The following is a 27,581-nucleotide window of genomic DNA, read 5'->3' on the forward strand; positions in this document are numbered from 1 at the left end:
CTACAGACTGGGAAAAAATCTTCACCAACCCTACATCTGACAAAGGTCTAATATCCAAAATATATAAAGAACTCAAGAAATTAAACACCACCAAACCGAATAACCCAATTGAGAAATGGGGCTTGGAACTAAACAGAGAATTCTCAACAGAGGAGTATCAAATGGCTGAGAAATACCCTTGTCACCTTGTGAGCCTAAAAGAATCAATGCCGAAAACTGATAGTGGAAATAAACATATAGTGAAAAAAACGAATAGTTATTTAAAATTTAACTAAAACAGTAAATTTTCCTTTGAACGTTTCACTAGACAGCGTATCTGATATCTTTTCATGTAGTTCAAAAAAATCAGGTGGTGAGAATTTTACAATGGGCACATATTATGAGTGAGGAGCGCCCTTTTGGTGAGGAGTTACATGTCTCTTGCTGTTAGTACCCTGTAATGGGCTGTCTATGCTTATTTGCTTAGTAACAATTAATCCATCTATTAGTATCATAACTATAAAAAAAAAAAGGAGCTTGTGCACTGTAATTGTGCTACTTATAGCTACCTTGGAGCCAGTCTGAGGTTAAAATAAAAACTCAGTGTTGCCTTTAAATCTGTTCTGCTAGGAATAATTTTCCTGATACCTACACAGGATCCTCCAGCACTGTTTTCTGTGTGACACTGACACTTTACAACAGTGACTTTTGACCATCTTGTTGACTGACAAGTTATGGGAATAATAGAAGAGACAGTTATATTTCACAGCCCATCCAGTCGTGAGAGAGGAATACAATTAAAGATAACAAGCCTACTACATAGAGAAATTAGTAGCAGCAAGAAATCTGCAACATCACGTAGGAGGTGAAGAGACTCTATTCCAAAACCACAGCACAGACAAATCTGAGCGGCCAAAAATAAGTTTAACTAATCCCAGAACCTAATCTGTGTACATAAAGTACAGAAATAAAAGGAAACCCTGTGTTAACTATACCCGTGTGTATGAGATAAAGTATGAGAGATACGTGAGGAAGAACACTCCAGTTCTTGGGCTGGGCAGTGGGATAATAAAAGTTTTTCAAATGCTTTATAACTTAGAGTAAAAATTTCTTTTAAAAGTGTCAATTGATGGTGATGTTTTATCATAAACTAGGATTATGAAAATTTCAATTTGTGCAGCTGAATAAAAATTATTTTACATTTTTTAAAAAAAGTTAGTTTTATTTGTTATCTTTGTGAAGCCATTTTGTCAATTCCCTTTTCACTTCATGGCGGCTATCCAAAAGTTAAGAGGGGATAAATGAGGCAACATCTGTAGTTAAAATGTTTATTACTTGTCAGTTACCTTTTAGTACATATTACCCTTGCCTGGTGAACTGGAAGCAGCAAACGTGCACATCTCTTCCTAACTTTTTAAGTGGTGAATTTACATTAGTAGTTTTAAATCAGGCTTTGTGAGAGTATTTACTCCATGAGTATTGGCAAATCTAGGAGTTAGGAGAAGATGTTGCCCTTGGAGAGATGTTTTTATTGTAGTGTATTTGCATAGATATAATTTACAATGCACAACAAATTCTAACAAGATTGAACACCAGAGTTTCCTCTATTAAGATGAAGGAAAAAGAACCTCATTAACATGTTGACACTCTCTCTCATGTTCCTTGCCAGGAAACTGACTCTCAGGCAGATGATTTATTTAGCATCCCAGAGATAGAAGTCTCAGAGCCAGCACTTATGTCTAAGTCTATCAAATACAATGTGTTTTTAATGCTGCATCATGCCCATTACATATACATCCTAGTCTTAAATTGGTTGGGACCCCAGAGAATGACTTATTTAAAGTATCAGCTTCTACATACATACATACATGGCTCTAGGAGTTTTCCAGTGGGTAGAGGTATCCCATAGACCAGAAACAAACTTAGGGAAAGTCTAGAGAGTGGTAGAGGGGCGATAAGAAGCACCTGCCTCACACAGAAATGTGAGACTCTGCCTAAGGGTCTTAATTCCCAATACAAACTACTTGATGTCAAAATGGACTTTCTACATGAGAGCTATAAAATAAATGAAAATCCTCTATGACTCTACACATCATGTGTTTCTGAAAATTGGTGTAGTCTACATGTAGCTCTCCTATACAATATGAGGTAATTTTAACTGAAGTGTTTTTATTGCTGCTATTGTTTTTGAGACATGGTTTCCCTCTAATGGCTTAGGCTGGCCTTAGCCTCACTAGGTAGCCCTGGCTGGCCTTGAACTTGTGACAATCTTCCTGCTCAGCTTTCCAAGTGCTTGGATGATAAACATTAATTAAGGTTTTTTATTTTGTTTTTGGGGTGTGTGTGTGTGTGTGTGTGTGTGTGTGTGTGTGTGTGTGTGTGTGTGTGATTACAAAAGCTATTTCCAGTAAACCATAGGTTTTATATTCACATTAATTTGTTATTTAGACTGGGACATAGGAGTAGGAAAAAGATAAATGTCTACAAATCCTATAGAAGGTTCAAATGAAAGAGGATGGATGCTAATATATGCATAGTCAGTTTTGGAGTGTGATAATAACAACGTAAAATGAGTGGGAGCTGTGAGTTACCCAGAACAGAGCCAGGGTATGGTACCACTGGCTGACTGATGGCTTTGCCATTCTAATTACCCCTGACTTTTTACTTATTTTTATATGTAATAAAAGAGGTCAATAACAACATAGCTTTGTTTTCTGGTCAACAAGTCTTATAAATTGTTTTATCTTACTGTGTTATCTTAAGTAGTACTAAAAACACCAACATTAAAATGGAATCAGTTGGGCAAAATCTAATACCAATAAATCACTTGGGTCTTATTAACTGACATCCAACAGGACTATTATCACAGTTCATTGTATATGACATGCCTTTTAGGACCATACAGAGAAGGCATTTCTTTCTGAAGTTTGCAGTTATCAGTGGTTGTGCTTGTCTACAGCAATGGTAATGCCACTTTAGGGGTTCCATAAAGCAAATAAGTCAACAGTCATTTTTTGTGTGTGTGTTGTTCTCGAAAAAGATGAGAAGCCAACTTAGGGTCCATCTCCAGTAAGGGAAACAGCAGAGTACACATGATACCCGTATGCAACAGCCAGATTCTATTCCCACGATCTTCCTTTCACTGTAAATAGTTAGAGCTACTGGTTTAAGTTTCCTCGGCTCAGATTTTTATTACATCACTATTAGATAAGTGACCCTGGATAAATGACTTCATTGTTTATGTCTCCTTGTCTATAACAAAAAAAAAACAAAAAAAACAAAAAAAAAACAAAAAAAAACCAGTATCTTCCTCATTGTATTGCACTGCCTCAGGTGGGGATGACTGCTGTGAGAAATGTTGTTTGCATCTTGCCTTTACAAGTCACCTTTCACTCAACCTCTCACCAAGTTAACAACGTGGTTTGAAATCATTTATAAATATGCCCTCAATTTGCTTACATACTGTGCATTCATCCTGTTTGGAATTGACTTTCAAGAAAAACAATGTAATCAATCTTACTACGCTTTGGAGTCACCAGTATATCATTTTCCCCATTTCTCCTTCATGACCCATTCATGTCCTTGATTCATAACAATGTATATATGCACAAGATGTGGTAAAACCATTTTTCTGGAAGCAGCGAGGCACTGAAATCGGTGCTCCCTGACAAAATCTGCTGAGAGAAACACGTGGGCGTAGAGTGATAATATCTGAGTGTGGCTTTGTGTGCTATTCTGAGTCAACAGGGCCAAAAAAACAATTTCCTCCCTTGTGAGACTCCTGCAAAAGACTAAGACAAAATTCCCTCTCTTCTTTCCAATACCATATTTTCTGTGCTGTTTAATAAATAGAGACAACTGCTTTATTCAGAAGGAGAGATCAGAGCTCTTCAGAATGAACAAGGACTGCTCTTGGGTAAATACCACCAGGCATCAATTTCTGCCAGTTTATTTTGTGGGACACCACCATAAACACTTATTAAAATATTTCTTAAAAGTATATTTCTAGGATAAAAGAGCAAGAACGTATTTTAAAGATGGATTTTTTTTTACTTTACTTGCAGGAAAACGTATATGCCTGTGTGTTCACATGCTCACATATATGCCACATGTGTTCAAGTGCCCAAGAGGGCAAGGATGTGCTGGATCTTCTGGAGCTACAGTTACAAGCAGTTGTGAGCTGCCCAGTGTGGATGCTAGCTTTTGGGTCTTTTGGAAAAGTTACAACTCCTCTGAACCACTGAGCTGTGTCCCCAGACCCATGAGAACATATTTACTACCATGAATGACTTAAAATTTCTTCTCCTTAATAATGTTGTATAGAACAAATTTTATAGAACTTTCATGTCTGAAAGGGAATGGTTGACAAACTGAAGGTACAGCCAGACAACAGCCAGATTGCAGCCTGCACCAACGAGCCTAAGAATTCCTGTAATGACTGGTCTCTGATGATCACGGATTGATTAATGAGAAATATTCCTGTCCCCAAAGCAAAAGCCAGGCAGATGTGCACCCCTTAGCCAATCACCTAGAATGGCCCCTTTTTAACAGGAGCTCTCCTAGACGTTTCTGGGCCAACAGCCTCTGGTCAAGGTGCATGCAGCCTTCGCCTGCCTTTGAGCATCTGCCAAACACGGTGGTGGGCTGATTCCTCAGCTACAAAAACCAAATAAACAGCCTTTGTTCTCATTTGGATGGTCTTCATTTCCAATGGCAACCATCTATAAAAGGCTCAAGAGAAACTGCTATTTAAAGCATATGTTTACAACATTTAATCAGATAACATTGCTTTCAGAGAGAAACAGAAGGAGTGCAGAGGCCAACACATTCATTGCGTCTGACTGAAGCAATTTTTTTTTCCCCAGAAAAGAATAAAATGCTCTAAATGTCACATTAATTATTTACAGTATTCTGAAACCTAATGGGTAAAACATACCGGTGTCAGAGATTTGTAAAATGATACAATTAGCAAGTAACAGTTTGTTCTACCTAAGGAGCCTGCGCACAGAAGTGTAACGGTAAGTGATCTGGGATGATTTGCCATTTGTACCACTCCGAGAGCTAAAGCTGCTATTTCTGCACATGCTTAAATAAATCTGTATGGGATCAATGGGATATAACTTCTGTGTGGTCTTTCCTATTTGGTCCCGGACACAGTTGTTTGTACTCAGTGTGCAGACAGAAAGAGGAGAGCAGCCGAGCTCAGTTCAGCCCATAACACAGTGTGGAGAGAGGAGACTGAAGTACGGAGCAGACAGTACGAGCATGGCTGCTTACAATTTGGAGCTGACGACAGGTCTCAGACCATCTTCTAGGGAGGTACTGCGTCTCCCATTTTGAATCTGAAATTCAGATTCTGTCACCCAGCTAGCTACAAGATCAGTGCTCTGTCCTAAATTGGGCTGATTCCAAAGCCTCTATTCTAACGTGCGTTATCTTCTTAGAAGCAGCCAACAGGGGACAGCAGTTATGTACGCGACAAGGTGACAAAGCCACAACACTGAAGGGAACCGATAAATTGACAATGCTGAATTAAAATCATTTTCAAACGTGGGAACTGAAGACAGGCCTAGGGAAGCCAACTTAGAGAGGAGCATAGTGAGACCAAGACTTTTAACCAGACATTAATTGATTTCTCAAATATGATATAATTCACTTCAAATGAGTAGATGTTCTTTTTTTATTCTAAAGCAGAAATAATACAAGTTATAGACAAAATTTAAGTAAGGAGAGTGTTGAATAAATTTCCTAATCATAAAATGAACAGTCCATAGCCCATAAAAATCACATCTTAGATGACATGCCTGGCAAAACTGTGACAGGGTCTAAGTGTGTGAGAGGGACAGTATACAGGACTATGAATCAGGTTTTCTGGGCTAAATGACTGTTTGAATAAACAGCTATAACATGCGAATTACCTGTGTGCATATGGACACACATGTACTATAGTCAGCCTTTATGTGTGCATATAAAATTATGTAGATCCAACGTCTGTAAGAAGTTAGGCTCTAACTCCAAAATGGGAGTAAGATTTTGACACTAGGAACAAGATTACTAAAGCTTCCCATTCTTTTCAGTGTCAGTGTTTCACTTTCTTTGTTTCTTTTTACCTTTTTAATTTTTTTTTTTTTTTTTTTAAATTCAACTGAGATTCCGGGTGCATGGGCCATTGTGCTCCAGGGCTTGAGTTTCTATAGTGAACTTAAGAGCAACACCACAGTCTTAAAGTGAAGTAAAACAAAAAGCCAAAATTGTTTTCTAAATGCAAGTTACACTTGTGACAAAGATCAGAGAACACTGACTGGCTTCTCTGAGAAGCCTTGGAGGACTAGAAGTACGCTGTCATAATGACGGTAAATAGTGAAACAACTAAAACAACATTCTCTACATCCCTGCCCGACGTGTCTTTTTAATGCTACCAGCATATCACGCTGTTTTTATTACTATAGCTCTGTACTATAACTTGAAATTTAGGATGGTGATATGCCCAGCCGTTATTTTATTGTTTAGGATTGTATGGGCTATTGTGGGTCTTTTGTGTCACCACATAAAAATTTAATCTTTTGGTACCTGTTAAGAACTGCACTGGAATTTTGCTGGGATTACTTTAAACTCTCTAAGTTACTTCTTCCATTTTCACTATATTAATCCTATCAATCCATGAGCATAGGTTGGCTTTCCATCTTTCGGACTTAATTTTCAACTTCCTTTTCCAGTGCCTTAAGGTTTTCATTGCTTCGGTGTTTCAGTTCCTTGGTGAGATATATAGTCCAAGATATATGTTGATGCTATTGAGAATAGAATATAATTTAGGGCTCAGATATAAGTCTATGCACTTACAGCCACCACAACTTTTGACAAAGGGTACAACAATACATGCCTAGATACCTATTAACTGAAGAAGGGATAATGAGAACGCAGTATATTTATACAGTGGAACATTATTCAACTGTTGAGAAAATTTTCACTAACGCCCTATCAATGGGCAAAGAGACCCCTTGTTGTTGGTGGTGGTGTTCTTCTATCAGTCAGGGACAGAGCATCCTGTTCATCCTAACTTGAAGCCTCGCTTGGTAGCCAAAGCTGTTTTATGCCTAGGACACATAAAAATCAAATCAAATCAAATCTAGGAAGCCTAGTACAGGAGGAAGAAGATAGACAGAGACCTGCGGACCACCATGCCACTTACAGGCCTACTCTCTTACTTGCTGCCACACCACACAGCAAGGACAGAGGATGTCACCCAGGGGCCTACCAGCTGAGTGGCCATACTGCAGCAGGAACCACTACAGTGTGCAAGTATGAAAGAGAAGTGGAGCAGCTTGAGCACTCTGAAGAGAGATGGGACTGGAAACTCGAGGGTAGAAAGCAGTAGCCTATGGTGAGTGGCTAGCCCTGCCACCTGGAGCCATGGTGAGGTCCCAACTGATGCTGCAGCTGAGGGCCGTCCATGTCTGGGCCTATGGCTATGCAGCAGCAGGGCGCAATAGTGATGTCTGTGGCTCATATTACCACTACAGAACATGAGATGTCCATGTTCCGGGAAGCTGCCAGGGACCACATGGATGTCCAGGGGCTGTGCAGAACTGGACATCCCCCTTACTGGCTACAGAGCTCTTCAGAGCTGGTCTCATCTTCACCAGCTGCACCACTTGAGAGAGCTCACCCTGTGCTTTACCCAGGCAGCCTGGTGGAACTGGCCCTGTTGACAGGGGTGTGGGTGAGCCAGCCCCAAGGGTGTGAGAGTGGGAGACTTGACTCTGGCAGTCAGGAAAGCTGCCTATAGGGTCATAAATGCAGGAGAGCTATCCCTGCCCCTCACCAGCTACAGCACTCAGCTGCCCTGGACAGTACCGCAGAGCTGACACGAGTGGTGGGGGACAGGAGATCTGCTCCTAAGGGCAATAGCACAGGAGAGCTGGCCAAGCCACCTGCCTACTCATCTCACCACCTGGGACAGTTGGGAGAGCTGGCCCCAGAATCATGGGAGCGGGTAAGCTGACTTTGTCCCTTTCTGGCTGCAGCACTCAGGAAAGCGGGCTTGTACCTTGCCTGAGCAGCACAGTAGAGCTAGCCCTGGTGGAGGGAGTTGCAGGCGAGCTGGCCCCGAAGGCAAGAGAGAGCTGGCCCTGCCACTTGTCTGCCATGAGGTGGCCTGGGCAGAAGGAGATGCCCTTTGGCCCCCTACCCATCACCATTGGAGGTAGTCAGGAGAGCTAACTCTGGGGTCATGAGAGTGGGTGAGCTGGCCCTGCCCCTCACTGGCTGCAGCACTTGGGAAATCTGGCCCTGCACCTTACCTGGGCAGCACAGTAGGGCTGGCCCTGGTCAACTGGGCACTGGTGAGCCAGCCCCGAGGATGAAGATGAGAGCAAAAAAGAGATGGCCCTGCCACTCCTCTGCCACGAGGTGTGTGGGTGCAGGGGTGGGAGATAAGGGCATGGGAAGATGAGTGGGACTGGTGTACAAGATGTGGAACACACAAAGAATTGATAAAACATAAAAACAAAACAAAGCAACACAAAAACCAAAAGAGAGAAAAATTAATAGTAAAATTCATATTTGGGTAGAAGTGAGAACAATCATTCTAGAGTGAGAAATGCCAGACCCAGAAAGACAAATGTCACATGTTTCTCATTTGTGTGACCAGCTTTGAATATTCAGATGAGTGACTTTCAAAAAAACAAATCCTGAGAGGTCAGAAGATCACTAATGGGCCACTATCAACAGAGTGGGATAGAATGCAGAGCTATAAAGTGTTGAAGGAGAACAGTGGGACAGGAAGCCTAAAGCGGGGAAGAGGAAGGGAAAGCATGGTAGGGGGTGGATAAATAGCACTAAACAGTGTTTTGAAAAGAGTCATAGGGAATCCTACTATGGGGAAGCTTTTATACACACACACACACACACACACACAGAGATATAAAAAGAGCTAAAATGGAATCACCCTTAATGGGGTGATACTGCCCCTACTAGTCACCACTCATGAACAAATAAAACTCCCAGTGCCAGGGATGGATTATTTCTTTTGGAATTGTTGGCTAGCGAGGTCCCATAGGGCCCCAATATTACAGGCTATTGCCAATACACCTGGCTACCCTCCAGAACGTGACAATAAGACCCTATTGCTGAAGATACAATATGCTTGAATCATAGAACATGGTGATATCAAGCTGGTGCTGAACTCAAAGCCCCGTCCCTAACTGGCTGGTTTTTATAATGACAGTTACAAAGAAGGTGCTGTGTATGCTAACAGAAGAGAAAATCAAACTTACCCACGAGTGAACCCTGTAAGCTACAATAATTATTGTCCTGACGAGACATGCACCCATGCAGTGGTGATAGAGTGCAACAGTGGTGTGAGCATCGCGGAGATAACAAACCACTTCCTGACTGGATTTCAGTCCTGCCCCCACAAGACCAAATCCACACACAGCATAATTATCAGGCTGCGAACCTATGGCTAGATAGGTCACAGGGACCAGAGAACATATTACTATTATTCTTCAAAAAGAACATAAAGTTAAAATGACTCCTAAAATCTTTATCATTATATACATGGATTAATATATTTTTCAGCCTTCATCAGAAAAAATTCCTTTAGTGGTAGATGATGAATAACAAAGAGACCTAGAATTGGACATGGTGCTGAGAATAAGAGACTATTGGAATGTTCAGTCCTGAATGGAATATATATGTAAATGGAATTTCTAAATGGAATATATATTGTAGGCCCTCATCTCAAGGTTTAGTAATAATTGTGAAAGAAAGGGTAGGAACTGTATAAGAGCCATAGGCACCAGAGTACGTGAGAAAGTCACACATTTGACCATGTCCCCTGGAGGGGGAGACCTGGTGGCACTCAGAGGAAGGACAGCAGGTTGCCAAGAAGAGACTTGATACCCTATGAGCATATACAGGGGGAGGTAATCCCCCTCAGGAACAGTCATAGGGAAGGGGAATAATGGGAAAATGGGGGGGAAGAATGGGAGGATACAAGGGATGGGATAAACATTGAGATGTAACAAGAATAAATTAATAAAAATTTTTTTTAAAAAAAGAGCCATAGGCAGTGAGTGACTACAAATAAACATTGTTGGCTTAACATGCAGGTCAGGTGCACATATGAATTCTTATGATATTGGAAGCATACACAAAATCTGCATGAGCCCAAGAAAGACAAACTCCCAGCAGAGAGGGAAGTTGGGCATAGTCTCATGCTTTGCAGCAGCTATTGGCCACCGGTTGTCTGTCTTCTCTAAGGTAAAACCCAGGGAAGTTGACTAGACTCTATGGAAGGCCACATATCCATGAATATTTGGACAGCACAAGCTAGACTTGATGGGTATAAAAAATAAAAAATAAAAGAGCACAGAGGAACTTTGGTAAGTAGGATAGCTAGGGATGGACCTGGGAGGAGTTATGGCATAGAAGTAAAAAGGACAAAGCATGGTTTATGGAATTCTCAAAGAACTAATAAAATATATATTAAAAAAAGAAAGAGGTCATTGCCATACACAATAATGTTCATCTGTAATGCCAGCTCTTGAGGTTAGGAACAGCTGGAATGAGGTGAGATTGGGGCCAGCCAAAATTCCATAGCAATATTGTCTTTAAGAAAAGAAAGAAACATTACTATCGGAACCCACTTAAAGAGAAACCAGAGAGGCATGGGTGTTTCTACATACTTGTCTCTTGTGCTATTCACCATTACTGTTCTCTCACGGACCCCACAAGACGTAAGTATTCTTGGTTTGCCCACAGCTCTGCCTCTGTCTCTCTGTCTGACCTGAAACCCTTCCCTTCCCATGCAGCATTTCCACAGCCCCCCCCCCCAGGAGACTGCTCCCACAACATCTCTGCCATGGAAAAGGGAGATGGAGTGGTCAGCTCCCTCCTTATTTATCTGGCCACAGCTCTTCTACCTGCAAGAAAAACAAGCTAAAAGAAGGAAAGTAAAACAAGAACACTCCCATGAGCACACATCTATTATGTAAGTCCCTTCTCTTACCCATTATTGTCCTTTTGGTCATCACTTTTAAAAAAAAAAAAAAAAAAGCCTTGTGCTTTTGAGTGCGTGTAGCCCACTCTCTGTCAAGCTCTGCCTTCTCCATGCCTCGTGTATTTCCACCTAAGTAAGTGTTCCTCAAGCTGCATTTCTGCCTCTCCATTCTGCGCATTGCCTGCACTCCTTCCCAGAGCCCATCACCTAGGCTCAGTCAGTGACTGCCTGAAAGGTTCCTCCGCACTTCATCTGGTACATAAACACAAGACCAAACTCTGTACACATCTCCATACGTGTCCCACATGCACAAGTCCACAGGCTCCCAAGCCGGCCTGCTCATCTGCTTCTGTGATCCGCGGAGACAGCGCCCTGAAACAACCTATCAAAACCACTAGTTCTTTTCCCTCCATCAGCCATGACCACTGTTTAGTTAGATGCCCTGCTGGGACACTCTCATATTTGGCAACTTTCACATCATTTGAATGGTTATTCTCTCAAACTTTCTTACTAAAATTTCCATAATAACTTTCTAAGTCAGTGGTTCTCAACTTATGGGTCACGACCCCTTTGGAGGTCAACTTATCCTTTCACAGGAGTCACATATCAGATATCCCGCATATTAGGCACTGACATTACCGTTCATAATAGTAGCAAAACTGCAGTTATGAAGTAGCAATGAAAATAATTTTTATGGTTGGGGTCACCACAACAAGAGGAATTGTATTAAAGGGCTGCAGTGTTAGGAAGGCTGGGACCCACTGCTCTAGGTCATTTTCCCCACACACACTAAGCCTCCCACTCACCCGGCATGTTTCTGCGTGAGTAACAAGACGCACAGCTTTATTAGGTTATTTTACCTTTAACTTTACTATCAAAGCACACAAAGACCATTGTGTTTTGTCCTCTATAAACCTTTTTCCATTTTAATTGTCTATCATAAGTGTCTCCATATTCATTTTGCCAACAACATTACAAGAAACCATGGTTAATTCACATTAGGCCATTGGCTCCCACTTCCTCTACTATATGAACAGCCCACTGTTAAGAACTTCAAGGATTCCAAGCAGAACATCCACTCTGAGCCTGTTTCCCTACCCAGAGCCTGCTGTCCCTCAGTCATCCTTCTGTTTAACACTGGCCAAGCGTCAGCATTCTGCAGCCTCCAATCCCCACCTCAGCTGTTAGTCAGTGAGGGCCCAGAAGTCAAACTCTCTTTTTTCCCAAGTTCCCCAACCCTTAGGCAGAGCACCTTGTATGGAAAAAGTTTTCTGAAAATGCCGACTGTGTATGATATACCATCAGTTTTGAGCTTCGCTCAATGTCAACATTTTATTTTATTTTTTAATGGATAAAGGTTAAGGATTTAAAAAAAAATGTAAAGAACTAAAATTTACCTTACAGCTGATTAATATTTCAAAGATACTTTCAAAATGTTTTGATTAGGACAATCATGACCTTTCTTTGGAAATGTAGAGAGCATGATTTATTCATAGGAAAATGTACAACTGCAGCCGGCTGTCAAGTGGGCTCTCCTCCCTAAAGATCCAGATATCAAGTATCATCTCAAGAGGCTCAGGTATCTTGGCCAAATGACTTTCTGTACTCCCTTACAGACCTCTGAATCCAGGAAATTAGATTTAATTATTAATGGTTGGGAAAAAAGCATAAGAATGTTTACCATTGCTTTCTACATTTGGGGAGGATACTTTGTTTTACGCTTGAAGGTTGTCTCACCCTATAATCAGTTACATCTATTTTGATTAAATATCCTAATAAAAAGATTACATAAGAAAAATGGGTGATATTAAGAAACTATCCCTATAGGTTTTTTAATAGCTTGTCTTACGGCTTTGTCATTACAAAACTTAATTTTAGATAAGCTCATTGATAAATCCATTTTCTGTACCTTAACTGTCATGCATGCTCTTTAATATAAAACATTATTAAAATATTGCAAAATGCCAGAAGCTCTCTCTTATTTCTATTAAGCATAAAATGAATATTATTTAAACAAAAATGAAGACATTAAGTAAATAGTTCCTTATGAAGACGTGTACATTGCCAGAAACACATCATCAATATGGGCCTGCCAGTCTCTGAATGGAAAGAATTACACATGAAATATTCCTTCTGTGTTTTTCACCTTCACCTTGTTTTACCAGGTCCCTGTCACCCAATTACTACATCATAGTAACATCCTTGAAGAGAGCTAGAGGTAGATGCCCTAAGGTCTGGGTTCTCTAAAAGTTACTCGTATTCTTGAAGGTTGAGAATGTCTGTCCTTCATAATTTTGATTATTTTCATCTTTCATATAACTGAACAGAATTTAAAATATCTCCTATAATGCAGAAAGTTTGGGGCTAGTTTAAGCTCAGAATATCTAAATATTCAGTTATACTTTTTATGCTAATATTAGTGAAATCAGTAAGAATATGCAAAGGCCTGGGAAAAGAAAGCCCAACCATGGGATAAGGGCAAAAATCCGCACAGAATAAATTTAATTTTCATTATAATAGCTATTTACCAAATGATTGCTGTTCATAAAGTCAATTCTAAAATTAAAATGTATTATGTAATATAAATCCCCAAACAATCCTAGGGGAGTGTGTAATGCTACTTCTAGTTTGCTGATCGGGGCACAGAATTCTGGGATGTTGAGTTACTTGCCAGCTAATAACTGAAAGAGGCAGCATTCAACTGCATTGCTTGGATCCCAAAGTCTTGACCCTCGGTAGCTATGCTAACCTGCTTAACCTCTTAGATTATTACCCAGGCAATAATTTATTTAAAATGCACTGAGATTTATAAAGCAGACAAATACAAAGAAAGAAAATATATCATGCTAAATACTTTAGATCCAATCCCACCCCACCCCCAACTTCATGCCCTCTTTAAAAGTTTGTTTTTAATATTGGCTTGCTTTTAATTTTACAGGATTTTACTAGGTACCTTAATTTTACTTCTTTTATTTTTGAGATTACAATGACAGCATTTATTTTAAAGCATTTTTTACTCCCAATTGAGTCCAATTTGTACTGTTCACATGAACACATGCTGAAGTGTGGTCAACCTACCAGGGACTATACCCCTAAAGAAAACTGACTCTTCTTCCCCCAACAGCCACTAAGTGTCTATAGCTCCCCAGATAGGGATGGGAGCCTGGGAGATAACTTTATCAAGTCTTCTCAAAAATTCAAGGGAAGCATTTAAGCCTCATCATGGCATCCCTGACATACTGTGTCTTTCTAATGCTTTCCCAGCTCAGGGTCCAATGATGGCTCTCATGGTCATCATTTTCTTCTCCTGATAACATCCAGGGTAATTTTATGTCAGTTCCATTCGCAAACCAACCCAACTATGCATGCCCCCCCCCATTCTTTTATAAAGGTCTGATAGGTAGGCAAATCTGATAAGAGACAAAAACACTAGAAAAGCAAGGTCAGGCGTAGGCGGTCTTTCTAGCCGGCTTCCACGAGACCCCCTCCTAAGACGTATATGTTAGGCACTATTTCTCTATTACAACTGCAATTTTAACAGATTGCTTCTAAGAAAGCCTCCAAGTCTACGGGCCATGTGCAGACAAGGAGTTAACTAATAACAAATACAGCTACTTCTTAGGACCATGCTAACTAAATGTGAACAGCACTTGAAGCACATGCTTGGTGAGAGAAGAGCAATGCCAGCCCAGTGACCAACAGTGAAAAGTCAAGGTCAGTAACTGACAAAACCTGAGACAGATCTAACTGGGTGCCAGCATGTGAACAGTACGTAACCATTTCCCTGGATGAGTTGGGCCACAGGCATAGAACATGTGGGCCCTTCACTGGCTCAGCCCATAACACTCTAAGAACAAACCAATCTCACCAGACAGGCCCTCAGTCTTTGTTCAGTGCTTGCTGTAGCCCTGTAAAAACTCCAGAGAAGGAAGTTGGCTTTTCCTCTCCCTTTTCACTTGTCCTCAGCTTCTCGCTTATCAGTGTCTATAGATGAATTGTCATACATGCTTTTTAATAAAATATATTATAAAAAGAATAGTTTCTGTACATTGCCAGAAACAAATTATCAATATGGGTCTGCTACTCTATAAAGGGAAAGAATAACAGATTCATTCCATCCATCCATCCATCCATCCATCCATCCATCCATCCATCTATCTACCTATTTGTTCGTTCTATCTATCTATCTATCTATCTATCTATCTATCTATCTATCTACCTATCCTTTCCCAACAACTGCCATTTGCAGTAGCTTCCTGGATATGGGCTGAACGTCATGAGCTTCATGAACTCTGTACTAAGATTCTGTCTGTTTTGACCTTGCGCAGGTCTTGAGCATGCTGCCACAATACCTGTGGGTACATACTGCACCGGGCCTGCTGTGTCTCTAAAATGCTGTCTCCTTGAACTCATCCGTCATCTCTGGCTCTTACAGTGTTTCTGTTCTCCCTTCTGGATGAATCTCCAGGCCTTAAGGGGAGGAGTGTGATGCTCCATTTAGGGCTGAGCACCCTAATGTCTCTTCCTCTCTGCATCTTGAGTACTTGTAGGTCTTGTGTTAATTACTAGAGAAACATTCATTTTATTACATTTATGATTCTAGGTTTATTGAGCTAAGTTCAGGCTTATTATAAATTCCACTTGACCATAAAGAAAAATTTCAAGATGTTTCATTTGGGTTGCAAGCATTTTTTTGAGTATTTTGCCTATGGGTTTATGAGAGGCATTGTGCTTCTTTTTTCTTAATTGTATATTGTTTTCTGAATCTAATATCACCTAACCTTAGTTTGAGCGGAACCCCTGGGCCCAAATCTGCCTATCATAATGTTCTACTTGTAGGTTTCTAGGATCCTCTGGATCCTTCTACTTTGCCATTCTCCCATGCTTCTCTCATCTAGAGTCCCAATAGGATGTCCTCCCCTCTGTCCCAGTTTCCTGGTAAGTGAAGGCTTTCGTGGGACATGCCCCTTGGGCTAGTATGCAGATATAAGTGAGTATATACCAGTTAAGTCTTTCTGCTTCTGGGTTAACTCACTCATTATGATCATTTCTAGCTCAATCCATTTATCCACAAATTTCGGGAATTCCTTGTTTTTAATAGCTGAGTAGTATTCCATAGTGTAAATGTACCACAGTTTCTTTATCCATTCTTCTACTGAGGGACTCTTAGGCTGTTTCCATGTTCTGGCTATTATGAATAAGGCTGCTATGAACACGGTTGAGCAAATTTTCTTGTTGTGTGCTGGAGTGTCTTCTGGGTATATTCCAAGGAGTGGAATAGCTGGGTCTTGAGGAAGCCCTATTCCCAGTTTTCTGAGATAGCACCAGATAGATTTCCAAAGTGGCTGTACTAGTTTGCATTCCCATCAGCAATGAAGGAGTGTTCCTCTCTCCCCACATCCTCGCCAGCATGTGGTGTCGCTTGAGTTTTTGATCTTAGCCATTCTGATGGGTGTAAGATGGAATCTCAGAGTTGTTTTCATTTGCATTTCCCTGATGACTAAGGAGGTTGAGCATTTCTTTAAGTGTTTCTCAGCCATTTGATATTCCTCTGTTGAGAATTCTGTTTAGTTCCAAGCCCCATTTCTCAATTGGGTTATTTGGTTTGGTGGTGCTTAGCTTCTTGAGTTCTTTATATATTTTGGATATTAGAACCTTTGTCAGATGTAGGGTTGGTGAAGATCTTTTCCTTACTTTTTAATTATTCTTGGCATTGGTTCTTCTTTAAGTCTTTAGAATAATTCACCAGTAGGGACAATCAGATTCAATTCTTGTCTTTGTCTAAGATATTTTATAACTAATTTGATCTCCTTTCTCATTAGTCTGTTCACATTTCTCTTTCTTTATGATTCATTCTTGGTAGGTATGTGCGTCAAAGAATAGATACAATTCTTGTAAGCTGCCCACGTTTTGGCATATGAATGTTTATATAGTGGTGAGCTCTGAAATCTAATATAAAGAAGCCACTGTAAAAGGACTCAGTATGTTATATTTATGCACTTATGCATATATGTGTAACAATAATAATCAAAGACAGAGGCCATCTGGGAGGAAAGGAAAGGGGCAAAATGATGTTATTATATATTAAATAAAAATTTAAATAGAAAGAAAAATATGTAATAGTTTCTTACAATGTTACATTTATCATTGTATCTGTTTTGCCTCATTTTCATTTCCAATTTTGAGTTATTTTTTCCGCTCAAAGTAATGAATTGCACTTTTAAAATTCCTTCTACATCTCCTCTTTTTTTTTTTTTTTTTTTTGACCCTCTGTGCCTGTTCTGGTCTAGTGGTTCGCAGCCTTCCTAACACTGTTACCCTTTAATACAGTTTCTTATGTTGTGGTGACCCTACCCACCATAAAGTTACTTTATTCCTACTTCATAAACGTAATTTTGTTACTGTTATGAGCTGTAATGTAAATAAATAGCTGATATGCGACCCCCAAAGGGATTGCAACCCACAGGTTGGGAGCTGCTGTTCTAGTCTCTTTTTAAACAATTTTTGTTCTGTTTCTTTATTAGTTCCTATTTACCTTTTTCCTTGAGGTACAAAATTTGGTTTTCCTTTTTAGGCCATTCTTCTGCTTTGTGACAGGTTTTGTCTCAAGAAAGACTTGCTGATAGCCTGCTTCCCTGATTGTTTTTACCCGTTGTTCTATGATTGATTTTTTTTTTTTTTTTTTTTTTTTTTTTTTTTTTTTGTTCACCTGAGACGGTCTATACCTATTCCAGTCTTTACAAACTAGCTTTTTCTATGAAATTCCCATAGACAGGAGATGGCAGTGGCATAGGCCAGGTGTGGCCATGAGTGGCCAGTATTCCTCTGAGAAAGGTCAGAAGTCTTGTGCTGCTGAGCACTGACCAGAGCCGAAAACCAAAGCATTGAGATGTGAGCTGGAAATCAAGTTTGACGTGGAATCTGAAGGCCCAGGTTGTGTTGTCCAAATGGTATAACCTCAGGTCTAAAGGCTTAGTATAAAGGAGCAAGACTGGAAATGTGGCCATGGACATCTGCCTGGTCCGGAGTATCACTATCCAAGGCCCAACATCATGTCACATGCTACATTCCTTTCCTGGCTTTTCTACTATGCAAATGTCAACTCTCTCCACCCCGCACTGCCTCCGACTGAAGTGGTACTGATGCAGCAGCGAGGCAACACCAACTACAGAACAGATCAGCAGAAGAGCCTGGACTTGAAGTCATGCGATGAGCATCATAAAGGGCCCTGTCTACACATTTCAGTGCATCCCTTTTTGCTGTGCTGTCATCAGGTTGTGCTGTAATCTTTCACTTGGTTTCCTTGGTGGCTGGGGAGGTATCCATGGTTTCCTTGGCTGAGGAAGGGGAGAGAGGCTGGGATGACATTTCTGTGGGAGGAAGATTGCTGAGGAGTCCAACTTCAGGATCTTGCTTCATTCTCCTCCACTCTTCGCAAAACGATCTCTGGCTGTACAAGATGAATCCTGGGTATCAAAGATATAACTGTATTTCTCTTTTCTGAGAAACTGAACCAAAACTACATGATTACAATGAAGCTGTAATTCATATGCCTACTATCTGAATATTTTCTTTAGGAATTTCACAGGTGCTGGTACTCTTTTCTTTTGTCTGGAAACAGAGTAAACAAAATCCCTTAATTTCTGTTTCAATCTTGAGTCTCTTCTCAGTTTACCTAAAATGACATTCACTGAAGTTGCAAAGATATTCTGGAACTCATAAGATATACAGCCACCAAAATGTCCTCATTTCGGCCACAGACAGAATTCTGCCTAAAAATGGGCAAGCTTGGATGCAGGCAGAGTCGACGGCCAAACTCTGCCAAGACAGGCTAAGCAAGTCCTCAATAGTTCCTGCCTCACAAATATGTCTGTCAGATAAATTGGGCCAGAAGGTTGAAGATGATGCTCCAGCATTATAGAGTTTTGAGTGACTGTTCAGGCAGCAACCGCCTCTGTCATCCTCTTATTTTAGAAGCTGCCGACCTGCACTTTCTGTCTACTCAGGTAATCAATTTTATTTCTTCTTAAGTCTCTGATGGGGATGAAGACTAGATAGTTTAGTTTTACAATTAAGCGCAGTTGCTTAGGGGTTAAGATGTTTTTAGGTCTAGATAGATATTTTAAGTTGATAAAGATGAGATATGACAAATATGGATTTACATTCAGAATTTTAGATGCACCAAGACAGGAAAGATGTTTTCTTCAAGGTTGTCGAATACAACTAGCCAAAAGACTATGCATGTAACATTTATATAATTGCTGATTGTTTCATGGTTCTTCTTGCTGTAGGTAGTTTACTGTATATATGTGTAATAATATAAATGCATATGTTAAAAAGAAAAATAATAAATCCTTTTAAAGAAAAAAATACTCAATAGATGTTCTAAAAATGAAAAAAAAAATGTACAGCCACACTGATTCTTTCTTAATTGCATTTTCTCTCTGTCTCTCATCAATTATGTAAGCTTCAAAAACCCACAGTAGGCCGTTTGCCTCTGAAGAGCCAGGGAGCTCGAAGTCTTAAAAGCCTTAGAACCAAGAAAATCTAGCAAAACTTGCAGTCTGAGGACCCTCAGCGCCAAGAGGGCTGCTAATGCAAGGCTGAATCCAAGGCGCGGAGCCTGGGTCTAAGGCAGGAAATGGCACGCCAGCCCTGCTTCCTTTGGGTCTCATTAGACTTCCTCTCTGAGACTTTCACGCAGGAGTACAATGCATTTCCTTCACATCCACAGCTTCTCCCTCCCCAACGCCTCCCATGACTTCCCACATTAAGCTGCTAAGAACGCTAAGTTGTCATTGTGCCTTTATCCTGGTACTTTAGCGTCAATGGCCAGAGGACATAGATCCAGGCCTCCCACGTGTCTCAGTCACTTGTTTCTCTTCTTAAACCCCAGGGTAAGGGGACATAGAGAACAAGCCTCTAGATGCAACAGAAATAAAGAAATGATCTTCTACAACACAATCAGAACACCTTTCCTCCTCAATCCTTTTTTTGTTTGTTTGTTGGTTTTTTGTTTTTGCTTTGAAACAGGGTCTCACTGTGTAGCGTTAACTAGGCTGAAGCTTGCTGTGTAGATCATCCTGGCCTTGAAGTCGCATCACAGATACTCTCTCACCTCTGTCTCCTCAGTGCTGGGATTAAAGGACTACACAAACCCACCCAGTTTCAATCAGTGTTTAATGTCATAGGTTTTATGTTTAATGTCGTCACAACTTTGTCACTGGACTCCCTTGGAATCTTTACTGTCAAAAAGCCAAGTTCAAGAGCTTCGTGCAAGGGTGTTTTCTTTCAGAAATAGCATTTCCACGGAGAATTTAAAACAATCACATTTTAAAAAGTTATTCAAGAAAATGAAAACCCAGAAGCACTCCTGTATTGCTTTCATTTTTGCTACTAGCTAGCAATGTGTAGAAAATAGCTGACCGGAAGTAGAGGAAAGGCAAGGCCGAGAACACGGTGGAAGCTCTGATGACAGTGTGTAGGAGCATTCACTAGGACACTCTCTGGTAACCAGGTCTACAAAAGCCCGGTACTTTTTACCCTTAACCAAAACCATAGTACGTCATTCCGATTTAAGATGAAACTCATTAGAAAGTTTGGGTTGCTTTACGTGAGCTAGGACGGGAAGTCTGGATAGCTTCCAGAGGGCACAGGTGGGCGGAAGAAGCCACAGTAAGTGTCTGGTGTGTTCAAGGAGACCAGTGTAAGTACAGTATAGAGGGTAAGGCGATCAGAGGTCAGGGATGGTGTCGTAGCAGGCAGTTGGTTGCAGTAAAGCTAGCTTGTAGACAGGACTCACTGGCAAGGCACTGGGAGGTAACGGTGTAGCAGCTTACTCCTCTGATCCCAGCAAGTTCAAGGCTGGTGCTGGTTACATAGCAAGTTCCAATGTCACTTTGAGGTAGTTTTGGGAAGTTCGAACAAAAGGGCTCTTTCGGGCACCAACACAGGGCAGCATGTTTACTCCATTTAGAGGTGAAGAGCCTCGAAGTCATGTTAGTCTATTATAAACAAAATATGTCCTTATTAACTCACACATGGCTCACCAGTGCTTGTCATATAACAGTGCTGGGAATGCTGGATAAATGAGAACTCACTTTACTGAAAGTCACCAGCAGATATGTCCAACCTTTGCCATGGCAACTTGACATAATCTACAAAGTTCACACCCGAAAACCAAAAAAATTGATTAGCAACAGCAACAGCCACAACAACAACAGATCTCACACACGCACACATGCACGCATGCACGCATGCACACATGCACGCACACAACCTCAAGATGTTTACAGTTAATATTCTACTTTGTGTTAGTTGGCATTCATAGCTATACTCAGCGTTCTGCGGACAACAGACCCCAAGATAGACACACCCAAGGAAGCTTTTGTTATATTGGTATGTTTTTTGAGTCTCTAAAATCAGGATATAATTCATACCATGCTCCTGTATATATCATACAAATCCATTGTGTAAAAAGCAGAATGTTAAATGCTGCTGGAGTGTTGGTGTACAGACAGTTAATGTGGAGGGCTACAATATCCCTTTTTATTCGAGTCTGTCTCTCTGCACAAGGGCAGGGGAGTGAGAGAGAGAGAGAACGCCCCGAGGAAATGTGCTCATGTCTCCTTGGCTCCTGGGCTTAGGCCCTGGCAGACAACTGCATATGGGTGAACAGTACTCAAGCCATTTCCCCCAGGATTTGAACTGGCGATACCTAAGAAGGTATTTTTGACGATTGGCAAGAACTTAGGATCCAAGCAGCACTTTCACTATGCTTCCCCATTTAGAGTTCACATTTGTTCTCTTTGAAAACAGAATGCACAAAATAGCATTTTCAAATGAAGATGTCTGTTTTTAAAGATAGTGGTTCCATACTTAGATCCATGCAGTTGAACTATAAAACATCCATCAGCATTAGTATGGCCTTAGGAGACAGACAGAGATCTATGCCAAAGATCACGGTGTGTCAAAAGATCTATGGCTTTAAAACTTTCCACCTGCCAAATGAAGATAAATTAATAATTCAGGTAGTTATAAAATACCACAATCAATAAAACAGCTTTTAACTAAATTGAGGCACAATGCTTTAAGACAATTGCCTTATAGATCACTTCATTCTTGTTTTGGTATGCAGACACACAAACACACATACACACACTCACACACATACACACGCATACATGATAGAGACAGATAGACAGACACACACATACACACACACTTTGCAACAAAAGGTAAAGAAAAGTGTAATATGCAACAAAAAAAATGACTGCTACCAAGAACAAAATCAGCTGTCTACTGACCAGGAACAGCAGGAAACAGTAGCCCAAAGCATCTGCAAGATATGTTAACATGCACACTACAACCTATGGGCAGACTGGGATAAAGATAGGCTATTTCCAGCAAGTTCTCAAGTACTGTCAGTGTCCTGTGTCTACAGACTCTGGATAGCAGGCTATGAAATAGACTAGTAATGAAACTCTTACAACTCTATGCTGTTGGACAACTGTGCTACACAGGTGAAAATGGCCCTAAAATATGGCCCCCATTGTGTCTAGCTGGTAGAAGGAGCAATAATAAGACTTCACAAAGCAAAATAAACAACATCCATAAAACTACCACCACTGTAAAAGTTAACCTACAAAAATTATTTATGTCAACTTTTAAAGAATGAGACAAATAAATAATTTGAATAATCAGAATTATGCGGGAACCTGGCTGATGGTTTCGTAGACATAACAACAACAAAAACAAAAGTAAATTAGTGGAACTAACCAAAGAAGATGTTCTGCACAACGGAGGAAAACAATCAACAGACAAGCTGACCAGTTATGCAATAGGAAAAATATCTGCAAACCACACACCAGGTTACAGGCTAATCTACACGTTATCCAGAGAGCTCTTACAGCTCAAAAGTCAAAACCTCATCACAGTAAGGGCAGGAAACCTAATATCTATTTCTACAAAGTCGGGCAATGACAAATGCATAGAGAGAAGCTCCATTTACTAATTGTCAAAAAAACTCAAATAAGAGTCACCCTCTCCTGCTTGGGTGGCAAACGCTGGTCAGCAGGTGGCGAAAAATGAGCTTTGCACACACTGCCGTGGGAGAGGGAGAACGGTAAAGACAGCACAGGTCTTCAGAAAGGTTTACAAGATGAAACTACCACATGATCTAGCAATCTCACATCTGGGTGTTTACACTCAGAAGAGTTAACTCAGGGACTGAAGAACATCTCAACGTTCGCTGTGATACTGTTCACCTCTGCCATATTGCATAGACAACGTCAATGCCCATCAATACAGAACCAACTGGCAAATCTCGAAGACATAATACTAGGTGAAATAATCTACTCGGAGAGGCAAATAGCAAATCCCACCTGCACTCAGACAAACTCCCCAAATCAAAGCATGAAGTGTGAGTTGCCAGCAGCCTAGGGGAGAGGCCAGAACCCATTACGGATGTGTTTTATTGCTGTGGTGTGCCATTAAACGCGAGTCAGCGCAGAAGTATTTACGGTACAACGCTGTGCTTTCAGTCAGAAAGAACGACTGTAGATGTAAAAATCTGTTATCAGAGTAGACTTCAAGTGGTGTCCTTAGAAAATCAGCATAACAAGGTTGTGTAAAAGTCAAAGGAAACATGCTTCAAAAGAGAATCTCAGTGCCTCTTACCATGGCTAAGCCCACCTGGCTACAAGCTAGGGCGGCAAGCTGAAGGGCCTACTTTTGAGGAAATAGTGACATGCTGTGAAAGGAGAGCAGGAAGTTTCTATTTATGCATAACATGTTTTTCTAAGAACAGAACAGCTTATCAGTTAATAACTCCAAATTCCTTGTGAATTACAACAATCTGAGTCCCAGACAGCTCTCCTGGGAGTCTTGTGTGTACACAACTCCACAGACATTATGTCTAGCCCCTGACACACCCAGCTGGAGTGGTTCTGGGAAATGCAGGTTTGGAACAAATGTCTTCGGTAGGCCCTGATCTAATAACTCTGGGTTAGCTCCACTAAGGTTTCTCTCCACAGATACTGTTATTTAAAGGTCTCAGCAGATGGCTGTGCTGTTCTATTTTCTGGTTTTCTGATCCACAGAAAACTTGCCTCAGTATCTATACTGTGCCGAGAATAGTAATCACTCTAAAATGCAGGCAGCCGAAGCTACACGAAACCCTGTGTCAGAAAAACAAACAGCAAAAACATCTGAGAATGACAATGCCAGAAGGACTCTTCTATTTTACCCAGTCTTAGACCTACCAAAGATGTTTGAACATCTTTGGGCCCTGGAGTCAGAGCAACACTGACTTACATGATAGGACAGAAAGTGGTATAAGTGGTCAGCCCTTCTAGATATTACAACTATTACTGGAGCCATGTTCCTCTCTCTCTCTCTGCCATCTGGCCAGGCTCCCCAACATGCCCCTCAAGCCTATTAGATGTTGTGTCCCCTTGTTTTCAGTAGTGTTCTAGGGAGATGGAGTCCTATAGCTGCCACCCAGGTTTTTCCTCCAGGTCTCCGGTTACGCCTTGAGTCTAATCTGTCCCCTTAGATAACAGACTTTCCTGTTCCCAGGCTCCCCATAACACTTGCTCCCTCTACAAACTAGTTTCTCCTTTCCTGACATTTATTTCCCATAGAGCGCATGCTGGCTTGATCTACTGCCTGACTTCCATGTTGTCCAGACTACTTCCAATCCTTGTGGGCTGTGTGACAGCGAGGTATGAAAACCCATTCTTTCAATTGTGCTTCAGCCCTAGGCTGTTAAATTACACGTGCATTAAAGATAAAGTTACATATTCAGTTTTGGTCATCTACACAATATTAAGAGATGTGCAAGTGCTGTGGGTACGGCATATGCTGTGCGACCATGAGGACCTGAGTTTGGATCCGAGCACAGTAGTGTTGCTCCTTTGACAAGATTAGAGCCGGTAGAATCCCCAGAAACGAATGTTCCAGCTAGTCTGGTGTACATAGTTACAAACAAACAAGAGATCCTAACTCAATAAAGGGATAAAACAAAGACTGCCACGAGGGTGACCTATGACCTCTACATGTGCTATGGCACACACAAGCCCCTCCCAAAGAAAGTTTGCAAATGTTTGAAAACTGCAGTTAAGCTTGACGTATATAAACAAAGCTGTACTTCAAGATTTTTCAGTGATCCTGACTTTTTAAAACCAAGCGTTTTAATACTAGTGTGGGCTCGCGTGGTTGCAACAGTGCTTGTAGAACATGGTTCTTCTGTTAGTTGCAGAAAGAAGCATGCGCATGCAAACACAAATGGATAATGTTGTGTCTGATTCTGTCATGATTTAAGTGTCTCTTATTAATACCTCTAACTTTTGTTTCTGAACAACTTATATTGAACGAATTTTACCTTTCTGAGACAGCTTTAATTTTTTTTCCAGACTTGTAAAAGACTTTTTATACATTGTGGATTTCATATCATGCACCCCTCATCCCACTAATCTCCCCCTCCTCTCGTACCTGACTTCCACTCTTTCACCTCCCACCAACAGAGAAAAAGAAATAGAGACATAGACCCTTTTGTCCACATTCCTTTGCTTCCAAGTGTTCATTGCAATGACTTGTTGGTCAGGTATGAGAGGCCTCTGGCTTCTGCTGCTCTCTCTCTACTAGAGCCTCACTGCGACTCCTCTCATATCCCTTGATGCCTTGTGTCATGAAGTTCCCGTAGTCTTGGATTTGGGCCTGAGATATATCTGAGCTGGTCAGCCCTGCAGCTCTCCCACCCTCATGTCTTTCGTACTTGCTCCCCAGGAACTCCCACATCCAGCGCCAGCTCTACTGTGCTGCCCAGGCAAGGTGCAGAACCCCAGGTGCAGCAGCTGGTGACGGGCAGAGGCAGCTCTCATGACTCTAGGGCCAGGTCTTCCTTCCACCTGCTGCAGGTGGTGAGGGGTAAGGAAAGAGGAGGGTATCTGTGCCACTGCACAGAAGACAAATGGTAAGGCCAGCTCTCCCACAACTGAATCCTCAGGGCCAGCTCACCAGCAACTTCTGAAATGCGCAGGGCCCACTTTCCTGAGTGCAACTGACTAGGGGCATAGTCAGATCTCCTGCTCTCATGCCCTCAGGACAAATCACCCAAGATGCCCAGGTAAGAGGTGGGGCAAATTTGCACAGCCCTCAGACATCAACATGTTCCCGTTGGCAGCCCAGACCAGGCAGTCACCCTGACCTTTGGTGGTAACAGACCCTTGCTGCTAAGGGCCATGGACTCAGCAGTGGTCCTTCAGTGGCAGCAAAGGCCAAGACCCCATCCTGGTCCCAGGTGGCGTCACTGGCTACTCACGTCAGGCTGTTTCTCGCTACCCCCGAGTCTCCAGCTCTGCCTCTCTTCATTGTGCCCACATTCTCTGTTTCTCTTTCTCTTCCATGTCTCCACCACTTCCTTGGTTCTCTTAGTGGTCCCTGGGGTCTCTTACTGTCTAGGGTCATCTCAGGAGTGGTCACAGGAGTGTTATGACCTGCTTGAGCATTATGGCGCTAGGCAAGGGTCATCTCAGGCTTACTCTGCCTCCCCAGGCCTGTGCATTACTGGACTGGTGGTCGTCTCAGGCCAGCGCCCTGTCCAGAACCCCTGGCGCTGGACTGGTAGTCCTCTCAGACTGGCTTTTTCCAGGGAATGTTAGGCCACTAATCATTCCAAAGTTCTTAGGTCAGAACACTGAGCATAGAGACATCCTTGCTCCTCTCTGCCACCTACTGCCACACATGTGACACAGCAGCCACACCTGCTAGGGGCAAGGACAGCTTTAATTTTATACAACATCGCTGCATATTTTTATTTGAGGGCCATGAACACTGCTTGCTGGCTTACCAATAAACAACTCCTATCGCGCAGTCGTCAAAATATTATGTTGTACATCACATCATTTTGAAGCGTTTCAATAACACATGAGAGCTCATTCAAAATTCCCCTTCTCCATGTCCTTTTCTGATGAATAAGAGAAAGGAAATGGGTTCAGGTGAGACAAAAGATAGGGAGGGCCTGGGAGGAATCCAGGGAGAAGGAACTATTTAGATTATATTGCGTGAGAAAAGAATATATTTTAATAAAAGGGGGAAAATAAAGTAAAAACAAATAAGTTTAAGGCAGAACTAAGTGCATCCTCTCCCACTGAGGCCAGATAAAGCAGCTCAGTTGTAGGGAAGGAATCCAAAGGCAGGCAACAGAGTCAGAAACAGTCCTTGCTCCAGTTAGGGGACCCACATGAGGAACAAGTATACATATTTCCTACATATGTGTAGGCAGCCTAGGTCCAGCCTATGCATGCTCTTTGGTAGAGATGTAAGGGTGGGACTGGAAGGAGAGGTGAGAAGAGGCTGGGATCAAGCAGCAAAGTGAATGAATAAATAGATGAATGAAAAAAAGTCTCAGACATTATACTTGGCTGGGAACAGAGCTCCACATCTGTAATTTCAGCATTTGGGAAGCTAAGGTAGGGGATTAGAAGTTTGAAGTCAGTGAGACCCTGTCTTTAAAAAAAAAAAAAAGAACAAAAATAACAACAAAGAAATCATACTGACAGCTTACCTAAGCTTCGATTTTGAATCCACGTTTTAAATG

General features: G+C 41.4%; 1 protein-coding gene and 2 pseudogenes across 4 annotated transcripts in view; 1 reads left to right on the top strand and 2 right to left on the bottom strand.

Annotated features, from left to right (window-relative positions):
• The window catches only part of Rnf180 (ring finger protein 180), a 174,503-nt gene that overhangs the window by 74,511 nt on the left and 72,411 nt on the right, over positions 1-27,581 (bottom strand). The window lies entirely within an intron of this gene.
• Positions 6,951-7,086, top strand: LOC127212533 (uncharacterized; annotated as a pseudogene).
• Positions 26,636-26,759, bottom strand: LOC127212546 (uncharacterized; annotated as a pseudogene).

Source organism: Acomys russatus, chromosome 30, assembly GCF_903995435.1.
Source record: "Acomys russatus chromosome 30, mAcoRus1.1, whole genome shotgun sequence".
NCBI classification, from domain to species: Eukaryota; Metazoa; Chordata; class Mammalia; order Rodentia; family Muridae; genus Acomys; species Acomys russatus.